General features: G+C 34.0%; 1 protein-coding gene across 3 annotated transcripts in view; it reads right to left on the bottom strand.

Annotated features, from left to right (window-relative positions):
- Nucleotides 1–12,454, bottom strand: part of gnmt (glycine N-methyltransferase) — a 32,082-nt gene that overhangs the window by 11,245 nt on the left and 8,383 nt on the right. The gene's annotated exons all lie outside the window — the stretch shown is intronic.

Here is a 12,454-nt window from a genome sequence, read left to right on the forward strand (position 1 = left end):
CCTTCTTGACATAGTATAGTATAGTGTTTTTAATACTTTTTTTCAACATACAATTATTTGGCTTTTTTCTTCTGACCTGATTCTGTGTCCTGTGGCTCTGAGGTAAAATGGTTGTTTTATGATTCCAAAGTTGTGTGTTCAATCCCAGGTTAGTCAGAATTTCAACATAATATGGTTTGGCTTTTTTCTACATACTATACCATGACATTATTAAGACATACTATACTATGACCTTTTTTTGACAAACTGTGACTTTTTTTGACATGCTATGCTATGATGTTTTTAGCACTTTTTTCAACTATAGTATAATTCCTGGCTTTTTTACTGGCTTTTTAGTACTTTTTTTCGACATACTATGATATGACTTTTTTCCACACACTATAATATGACTTTATTCCACATACCATACTATGACATAATTTCGACATTCAATACTATGAGCTTTTTTTGACATAATAACTATGACTTTATTCCACATACTATACTATGACATTATTTCAACATACTACACTATGAGCTTTTTTTTACATAAAACACCATGACTTTTTTGACAAAAAATACTGTGACTTTTTTGACATACTATACAATGACATTATTTTTACACACTATACTATGAGCTTTTTTCCAACACACTATAATATGATTTTATTCCATATACTATACTGTGACATTATTTTGACATACTATACTATGACCTTTTTTTCACATAATATACTATGACATTTTTTCACTTTTTTGACATACTGTACTATGACTTTTATATCACTTTTTTCGACATACTATACTATTACTTTTCTCAACATACTATACTATGGCTTTCTGAACTTTTTTGATTTACAATACTATGGCTTTTTTTCAAGTAATATGTTATGGCTTTTTAATTACTTTTTTCAATATACTATGCTATGACTTTTTTTTATCACCTTCTTGACATAGTATAGTATAGTGTTTTTAATACTTTTTTTCAACATACAATTATTTGGCTTTTTTCCTCTGACCTGATTCTGTGTCCTGTGGCTGTGAGGTAAAATGGTTGTTTTATGATTCAAAGTTGTGTGTTCAATCCCAGGTTAGTCAGAATTTCAACATAATATGGTTTGGCTTTTTTCTACATACTATACCATGACATTATTAAGACATACTATACTATGACCTTTTTTTGACAAACTGTGACTTTTTTTGACATGCTATGCTATGATGTTTTTAGCACTTTTTTCAACTATAGTATAATTTCTTGCTTTTTTACTGGCTTTCTGTTATGACTTTTTTGACATACTATACTATGACATTATTTTGACACACTGTACTTGGAGCTTTTTTCAACATTGTATGATATGACTTTATTCCACATACTACACTATGATATTATTTTGACATACTATACTATGAGCTCTTTCATGACATAATATACTATGACATTTTTTAACTTTTTTGACATACTATGCTATGAGCTTTTTTTACACACTATGGGATGATTTTTTTACACACTATAATATGACATTATTTCGACACACTATACTATGAGCATTTTTCAACATGCTGTAATATGACTTTCTTTACATACTATACGGATAAAGCTTATAGTTAGGGCATAACAATTGAATATTGTTAGGGAGTGAGGAGTTGCAGCGTCCGCCTAACCCGGCCGACCTGCTGTCAGATTTATCTGTCATATGATCAAGCATATAATAAAACTAAAATGGAGACTTGGCATACAGCCCGATCCGGTTGGGGAGAGTTCTAGCCTGACCAGGCTCCTCTCTTTACCCTGTCTCTCTTGGTTATGCTTTGATAAAGCTAATAGCTAGGGCATATAATTGAATATTGTTAGGGAGTGAGGAGTCGCAGCGTCCGCCTAACCCGGTCCACCCTTCCGCTTAAAAGGAAGTTTTTCCTCGCCACTGTTGCACTGTTGCTTGCTCTGAAGGAAACTACTAGAACTGTTGGGTCCTTGTAAATTCTGAAGTGTGGTCTAGATTTACTCTATCTTTAAAGTGTCTTGAGAGCACTCTTGTTATGAATTGATACTATAAATTAAATTGAATTGAAATTGAATTATATGTTGATATTATATCAACATACTATAATATGAGCTTCTTTAAAATATAATATGACTTTATTCCACATATATATACTATGACATTATTTCGACATACTATACTATGAGCTTTTTTTGACATAAAATACTATGACTTTTATATCACTTTTTTTGACATACTATACTATAACTTTTTTCGACATACTACAATATGACTTTATTCCACATACTATACTATGACATTATTTCGACATACTATACTATGAGCTCTATTTGACATACTATACTATGACATTTTTTCACTTTCTTCGACATACTATACTATGAGCTTTTTTTGACATACTATGGGATGTTTTTTATATACTATAATATGACATTATTTGGACACAATATACTATGAGCTTTTTTCAACATGCTGTTATATAACTTTCTTTACATACTATGTTTTGACATTATTTCGACATACTATACTATGAGCTTTTTAACATACTATAATATGACTTTATTGCACATACTATACGATGACATTATTTCAACATACTATACTATGAGCTTTTTTTCAACATACTGTAATATGACTTTATTCCTCATACTATAGAATGTGGCATAAAGTGACATTATTTCGACATACTATACTTTGAGCTTTTTTTGACATAAAATACTATGATACTTTTTCACTTTTTTCGACATACTGTACTATGAGTTTTACATCACTTTTTTTGAGCTGTGGCTCAGTGGTAGACCGGTTGCCTGCCAATCGGAAGCTTGGGGGTTCAATCTCTGGCCCTGCAGTCCCATGTCAAAGTGTCCTTGGGCAAGACACGGAACCCCTAGTTGCCCCCAATGCTGCGCATCGGAGTGTGAATGTGTGTGAGTGTGTATCTGATGAGCAGGTGGCACCTTGTACGGCAGCCTCGGCCGCAGTGTATGAATGTGTGGGAATGGTGAATGGTTCCTGTAGGATTTTTCTTTCTTTCTTTGACTAATCGTTAAGACTAGAAAAGCGCTATATAAATACAGCACATTTACATTTATAACTTTTTTCGACATACTACAATATGACTTTATTCCACATACTATACTATGACATTATTTCGACATACTATACTATGATCTTTTTTAACATACTACATAATTACTTTAATCCACATACTGTACTATGACATTATTTCAACATATGAGCTTTTTTTGACATTAAATACTATGATATTTTTTCACTTTTTTCGACATACTGTACTATGACTTTTATATCACTGTTTTTGACATACTATACTATAACTTTTTTCGATGTACTATAATATGACTTTATTCCACATACTATACTATGACATTATTTCGACATACTATACTATGAGCTTTTTTTTACATAAAATACTATGATGTTTTTTCACTTTTTTCGACACACTGTACTGTGACTTTTACATCACTTTTTTTGACATACTATACTATAACTTTTCTCGACATACTGTACTATGGCTTTCTTCACTTTTTTGATTTACAATACTATGGCTTTTTTTGACATACTATATTATGGCTTTTTTAATCACTTTTTTCAACATACTATACTATTACTTTTTTATCACCTTTTTGACACAGTGTAGTATACTGGTTTTCATACTTTTTTTCAACATACAATGATTTACCTTTATTCTATTCAACTCTCTCTATGTCATACTATTTTGACATACTATACTATGAGCTTTTTTTGACATAATATACTATGACTTTTTTGACATCCTATACTATGACATTATTTGGACATACTATACTATGAGCTTTTTCCAACATACTACAATATGACTTTCTTTACACACTATAATGTGACATTATTTTGACATACTATACTATGAGCTTGCAATGAATACAATACAATACATTTATGGGGTTTAGCTACCTCTACGTCCTGTGGCTGTGAGGTAAAATGGATGTTTTTTGATTCCAAAGTTGCATGTTCAATCCCCTGCTTGTCTGTATTATTTTTTTCGACATAATATGAAATGCTTTTTTGATGAATTTTCTATGATCTTTGTTTGACACAATATACTATGACAGTTTTTCTCTATTTGCGACATACTGTACTACAACTTTTTCATCACTTTTTTCGACATACTATACTATAACTTTTTTCAACTTATTATACTATGGCTTTCTTCACTTTTTTGATACACAATCCTATGACTTTTTTAATTACTTTTATCAACATGCTATACTATGACTTTTTCATCATTTTTATTCAACATACTGTACAATGAGCTTTTTTCTTAATTTTCTTACTTTTTAATCCCCTTTTTGACGTGCTATAGTATGGCGTTTTTAGTACTTTTTTCATAGAGTAGATAGATTCATAGATTTTTTTTCACTATACCATGACATTATTTAGACATACTATACTATGAGCTTATTTTGACAAACTATGACTTTTTTCACTTTTTTTTTATATGCTGTGACGTTTTTAGCACTTTTTTCAGCTTTGTTACTGGCTTTTTTAGCAGTTTTTCTGGCATACTATGATATGACTTTTTCCCACATGCTATAAATAGGACTTTATTCCACATGTGACATTATTTCAACATACTATACTATGAGCTTTTTTCAACATGCCATAATAAGATTTTTTTGACATACTATACTATGACATTATTTCGACATACTATACAATGAGCTTTTGTCGACATACTATAATATGACTTTTTTACATGCTACACTATGATATTATTTCGACATACTATACTATAAGCTCTTTTTGACATAATATACTATGATATTTTTTCATTTTTTTCAACATAATGTGGAAAGTATTTTTTCTACATACTATACTGTGACATTATTTCAACATACTATACTATGAGCTTTTTTTGACATACTGTAACCTTTTTCCCTTTTTTCAACATACTATGCCATGACATTTTTAGAACTTTTTTAAACTATAGTATAAGTACTGGCTTTTTTAGCACACATTTCCACATACCATAATATGACTTTTTTCCACATACTATAACAGGACTTTATTCCACATACTATACTGTGACATTATTCCGACATGCTATACTACGAGCTTTTTTCAACATACTATAACATGACTTTTTTCACATGCTATACTATGACATTGTTTCGACATACTACACTATAACTTTTTTCCACCCACTATAACATGACTTTATTTAGACACACTATACCATGAGTTTTTTTTTTTTTAACTATGAATTTTTTTCACTTTTTTTTTACATACTGTGCTACGACGTTTTTAGCACTTTTTTTGACTACATCATAATTTCTTGCTTTTTTACTGGCTTTTTCAGCACTTTTTTTGACATATTTTGACATGACTTTATTCCACAACTTTACTATGACATTATTTTGACATACTATACTATGAGCTTTTTTTGACATAATATACTATGATTTTTTTGACATACTCTACTATAAAATAATTTCAACATACTATACTATGAGTTTTTTTGACACAATATACTATGAAATTTTTCAATGTTTTATCACCTTTTTGACATACTATACTATAACTTTTTTCGACATACTATACTGTGCCTTTCTTCACTTTTTTGATGTACTATAATAATAATAATATAATAATACTATGGCTTTTTTTGACAAACCATAGTATGGCCTTATTAATAACTTTTTTTCGACATACTATACCATGACTTTTTCATCATTATTTTTCAACATACTATACAATAAGACTTTTTCTTACTTTTCTTACTTTTTTATCACTTTTTTGACATACTCTAGTATAGCGTTTTATTACTTTTTTTCATCATACAATGATTTGGCTTTTTTGTACAAGTGTCTCTATGTTCTTTGGCTGTGAGGTAAAATGGTTGTTTTATGATTCCAGAGTTGCATGTTCAATCTCAGGCTAGTCAGTATTGTTTCTTATCATTTCTTTCAACATATTATGACTTGGCTTTCTTCCACATACTATACTATGACATTATTTTGACACGCTATATTATGAGCTTTTTTTGACATACTATGATTTTTTAAAACCTTTTTTTGATATACTATGCTATGACGTATTTAGGACTTTTTTCAACTATAGTATAATTCCTGGCTTTTTTACTGGCTTTTTTAGCACTTTTTTTGACACACTATGATATGACTTTTTTCCACATACTATAATATGACTTTATTCCACATACTATACTATGAGCTTTTTTCCACATACTATAATATGATTTTTTTCACATATGACATTATTTGGGAATGCTATACCATGCGCTTTTTTTGACATAATATATACTATGACTTTTTTGACATACTATACTATGACATTATTTGGACATACTATACTATGAGCTTTTTCCAACATACTACAATATGACTTTCTTTACACACTATAATGTGACATTATTTTGACATACTATACTATGAGCTTGCAATGAATACAATACAATACATTTATGGGGTTTGGCTACCTCTACGTCCTGTGGCTGTGAGGTAAAATGGATGTTTTTTTATTCCAAAGTTACATGTTCAATCCCCTGCTTGTCTGTATTATTTTTTCGACATAATATGAAATGCTTTTTTGATGAATTTTCTATGATCTTTGTTTGACACAATATACTATGACATTTTTTCTCTATTTGCAACATACTGTACTACAACTTTGTCATCACTTTTTTCGACATACTATACTATAACTTTTTTTCAACTTATTATACTATGGCTTTCTTCACTTTTTTGATACACAATCCTATGACTTTTTTAATTACTTTTTTCAACATACTATACTTGACTTTTTCATCATTTTTATTCAACATACTGTACAATGAGCTTTTTTCTTAATTTTCTTACTTTTTAATCACCTTTTTGACGTGCTATAGTATGGCGTTTTAAGTACTTTTTTCATAGAGTAGATAGATTCATAGATTTGTTTTCACATATGACACTATACTAAGAGTTTTTTTTGACATAATATGCTATGACTTTTTTGACATACTATACTATGACATTATTTCGACATTCTATACTATGAGCTTTTTTCAACATACTATACTTGTCATTCTATAGTATGTCATAAAAAGTCAAAAAAGTAATAATAAATTACGTCATACAAAAGTCGTCGGCATATGTTATAAAACTTCACAGAAGCAAAGGGGATTATTCCCAATAAACACCTTACTAAAGGTTAAACTTTCTCAGTGAACACAGAAGTTCAACAACGCTGGATGATCCACCACTAATATTTTAGCGTTAAGACCCAGACCCAGCTTGCACCAGTTGGTGGTTCTCTCATTTATGTGCCAAACAGAAAATTATAGACTGCACCACAAAGGATCCACAAAGCAGCCTCTTTTGTTACTTTTGTGTGACTAAAAGGCTATCTTTGATCTTCTGACAACAAAGCTCATTTATTGTTGCAGATTATTGCCCTGAAAGATCACAGAGAGATGGGCAAAATTACAGTCCTCTTAATCAACAATGCATTCTGAAATTTAGTGTAAGCTAAAATGATGCCTCAGCAGTCTGAGCTTTCATCAAATCTTTCTACCATATCACCTCTGAAAGGAAAACATTGTCCATGACAACACAACAAAGGAATTTGTCATTTAACTTCAGCTGCCTTTGGAGTACATTTTTGCACATATAAGGACAGTTGATTTTGTCCCCCATTACTTACATGGAATTGCTTTTGGACTATATGGACAAGAGTTATGAATGCACTGACTAATAACTCATTCATTAAGTATGTGAGTAGTATTTTAAGATAAACTTGAACTCCTTTAACCTCCTGCCAAGCACGGCTATGTTATTCATTCTGTGCAGGGTAATCGGTACTAGCAGCCTTGCGAAATATAGTACTGCTAAAGTAAACATGACCTGGTGAAAGTGCACACCAGCGTTTTTTTTATTTTTTATTGTACAAGCATGGGTTAAGTTAAGAAGGTTCTTTAAAACGCTAAATCTTTTGTTTTTCCCAAATTTGATTAAAAGTACTCATATGTATGATTTAACATGGAAGTGAAGAGTCATCCTGTTAGAGCCTACTGGAACACCGGGCCATGTTCAGGCAGCTATTTAGGTTTTACTGTATTTAGGCATGTTCTTTTCATTCATGTTCCTGTTTATATTTAAGGAGATAAATGTAATGAGTGGAGCCCAAAACGTTTACTGCGTCTGTCTCTGCATCTTTCAGATTGATTACAGCTTGAATTTGTTTCATCCTCCTGCAATCTTTTTGTTATAAGTTAATCATATTGATTTATGTACAGTATGTCTCCATGTTAATGTTTGTGTGTTTGTGTCTTTGCGAGCTTATGAAGCTGAGAGAACCTCTGCCATTTGCTTCAGGGCCCAAAACAAGCTAAGCGTTGTCCAGTTGCAGGCCTTCAGCCAGGGCGCTTCCTTCACTTGCCAGGCTTTATTGTTCTTCTGGCCTTCTCTGCACAGCAGGAGGATGTTGTCTGTTTCTTGATTCTCATACTGGCCCCACTCAACAGACACACACACACACAAACACACACAAACACACACACACACACACACACCACACACACACACACACACACACACACACACACACACACACACAGACACACGCAGACACACACAGCCACACAAACAAGTAAAAGTACAGACAAACGCACATCATTCATGTGGGAAAGAATGGGCCCAGCCTGGATTAGGCTATTCCCCATTCCCCTGTGTAACACTAGACAAGGCATTCAATATCTCAAGCCTTCTCTGTGCAAACAGTCTCTTGGCACAGGCTGAGTGGAGGGCTGGAAAATCCCAGAGCTGCTGTTGAGTTTTTGGTGTGACCCACTCTTTTTTTATTATAACGGCTCCATAAATGCTTGCAGACCTTTAACTTGGCCTGTCCTGTTGAGGGGATTCAAGAAAGTCCTGTTACACGAACCAATTATGTACCCATCGCTGTAAAGTGCACAGACATACAAGCAAGACTGAACAATAACGGCAAAGATACAACGAAACACACAAGCCATGTATTCTTTCACTGTGTCCACTTTTCTCATCAGGAGTCAAGCAGTGGCAGCTGGGAAAGAGACAGCTGGGACTTCTTAGTCTTGCTCCTTTGCCTCCACACACATGCATGTGCACGTGCACACACACACACACATGCGCGCGCACACACACACACACACACACTCACAGACACACATGCATTGAAAAATGAGAGTCAGGCTCTAAGTACTAAGGAATCACATGTCACACACATAAAAACATAATTTCTCATGTGCCCTGGAAAGAAAACGATCAGTGTGGGAGGAAGAAATAAAAAGAAGGGAAAGATGGAGGGGGGGAAAGAAGGCAGTTCAGTGAGTATATAGCGGGCCATCAAGCTCAACAGTTTTTTTCCAATATCTATTGTTTCTGCAAGCGTTGTGAGGCTAATAGAGGCTATCAAAGGAGTCAGAGGCCCTAACCTTGTTGAATTCTTCGCAGCCACTTAGCTCATGCTCTGACCAGTCTTGGAAACTCACAGGAATACAAAAACAAAAAGTAGAAAAAAAAAATCAGGATTTGAGTTTTCCCCCCTCCACATCCCCTCCCTATTCTTCTCCTACCTCTAACATCTGGAAAATCCACATCTGGCAGCAAACAGTGGAAGCAAGTGAAGCAAGTTAGATACTCTCTGACTTTTCTTAGCTTTTTCTCTTTCAGCACTATTGCTACAGGCATCTTTTTCCACTCTTGCTTGCGGTTTCACCTGTTTACATGTCTTCAGAGTCCACCTTGCTTCTCTGTTGAAGCTTTTGTTGGGTAGTTTGGCTGTCACGGATGTAGACAGTTTATTACTTCTTGTTTTTCACCTTCTGTTCTTTTTCTCCAATGCCCTTTTCTATTTTAAGAAAGTCATCGAAGACATCCTTGTATTTTCCCTGTCTTCTCCTAGAACTCCTATTCAAACTAGGCTGGTGAATTTTACTGGATTATAATAGTAACATTACCACGAGAAGATTGATACCACTCTCAGGAGCAGACTGTTATCGTAGCGTGAATACTAGCCTGGCTCTGTCCAAAGCCAACAAAATTTGCCTGCCACCTTAATAAATAACATACCATGTCTTGTTTGTTTAATCCATAAAAAACTATGTTTTGTGGTTCAAGGAGAGGTATTGATCTATTTATATTATTGTTAAATGTGGCAAGAAATCATGTATTTACCAGGATGTTGTAGAGTTCCTTTAAAGGGCTCATATTATGCTCATTGTCAGGTTCATAATTGTATTTAGCTGTTATGTCAGAAAAGGTTTACATGGTTTAATTTTCAACAAACACCACATTTTTGTCCCTAGCTCCTCTTTTTACGTTGTGTGTTAAGCTCTAAGCACACTCAGTTTTAGCTACAGGGTAAGGCATCTCACTTCTATTCCATCTTTGTTGGGAGTTGCACATGCGCAATACCTAGGTAAGGACTACTAGCCAGTCAGAAGCAGAGTATTAGGGCGTGCCGCGCTAGCAGCTAGGTGAGCATTATAACATGTCTTACAAAGTGATGCATGTTCGTCACAGAAGTAAAGGCTGGACTACAATAGAACTGTTTGGAGAGGTTTGTGAGCAGTGTTTTCATTTAGAGGTTGTAAGTTCCTTTAGGGGGGACTTTGGGCTTTTTTGCTTTGTAAACCTATAATGTGAACAAAAAATATAAATAAAAAAATGAAAGACAGGGGAAAAGCCAAAAAGCATGATATGAGCACTTTAAAGCTGTATAAGGCTGGAAATTTAAATCTAATCTCTTTTAGCTCAAGAAAACAATATGTCTTTTTTAGCTGTTGCTTAATTTAACATATTTCTTCTCCTCTCCATGAAGGCCCTTTAGTATAACCATTAATAATCCTAATTACTCATCTCTTTCTTTCCATTCAATCTGTCTCTCTCTACCTTTTTTGTTTTTGTTTGATTTGGCCAATAACGTGCTGTGAAAGCAATCCTCCCCAGTAAAGCCAGTCATGGTTGACCACTTTGACTCCCCTAACTGGAGCAAAGCAAAGCAGAGGAAGCCACATCTGGCAAACGGTTCTCACATCTGGTTTGTGTATCAGCTCCTTGCATGGCCGTCTACCACAAGACTCTGATCGCATACCTCAAGAGACAGACGAGATGAGCTCCAGACGCTCCGCTCTTGGGAGGAGAAGCTGGATGACGGTGAGCAAGTTCTTGTTCAGAGGTCAGACAGAAAAATGGCAGGAAATGTCACTCACTGACAAAATGTTACACAGTGAAAAAGCTGTATGTGTTCTTGGGGCTAAGAACTAGTGTTCTTTGAATTTCTATTTGTTACAGCAGTGTCCAGATAAGAGAGCTAAAAGGTAAAAAACATTGTTTTGTTAAGGTTTAGAAAACTCCCATAAAAAAATGAAGTCAGCTAAACTTTAAGGCCTTTGGTCAAACGTTTTAGCAATCACAGTACACATGATTGAGACCAGACCAGTGCCAATAAAAATAAATGAGACATTTAAAACTTGCTTAGATTAAGTTAAATAATCACGTTGGAATAATGATAAAAATGTATCATGCAGAAAAAAAAAAGAAGTTTGCTAATGGAATTTGATCCTCATCTGTGGGAATTAGATAGTTCCAATGGTTACATGTAATGTAATACCGCCCTCTTGTGTACAATATGTGTTCTGCACTTATAGGACAATTTGGTTAATAGGATCTAACATTGATGGCCTTTTTCACATAATACAATTTTTTTTTAATGCAAAGCCCGATGCAGGTGTCTTTGCTAGTTTAAGAGCGACACAGTTGTCAAATCCCCGTCCTGCGTACATGTCTTTTAACCCCCCTGTTGTCCTCGGGTCAAATTTGACCCGTTTTCTAAGTTTCTATGTCAGAAACAGGGCTTTCTATTCAACCAAATTCCCATAAACACCAATAGATGATCACTACTTTTATGGTCCGCCTGAGAGAAAATCTGTGATCATCCATAAACATACTGTATGTTTGTTTCTCTGACCTTAACTGTTAAATAAATAGGAAATGCACCTGCGCTCTTCAGTACGCCCATGGGCGTGCTGGTCTTACAGGGAGGTGTGTTCAGGTGCATTCTTGGCACGTTGTTATCTTGAGGCAGCGGAAATTGATTGCGCCATTGATCAACAAAAACCTGGTCTGAAATCAATGGTGTGCCTAGGCTGAGACGCACACGCACGCAAGCATGTACTGTAGAAACCCTAACACTAAAAATAAAAAGGTGACAATCAGGTTGCTTAAAATATTCTTTTATTTCATGCAAAATAATTCCCATAATCCTTGTTCATTATCACATGTTTACACTTTATTTTTAAGATCTGGCAACATAATAAGACTGTTTTGAAATCTCTTGAGAAACTTTCAAGGCCACTCACACATCCAGCCAATCTTACCACATTCTGAAGCTACTCTTGATCTCAATCACAAACTCCTGCGTACCGGACATGGTACATT

Source organism: Etheostoma cragini, chromosome 20, assembly GCF_013103735.1.
Source record: "Etheostoma cragini isolate CJK2018 chromosome 20, CSU_Ecrag_1.0, whole genome shotgun sequence".
In the NCBI taxonomy this organism is placed as follows: Eukaryota; Metazoa; Chordata; class Actinopteri; order Perciformes; family Percidae; genus Etheostoma; species Etheostoma cragini.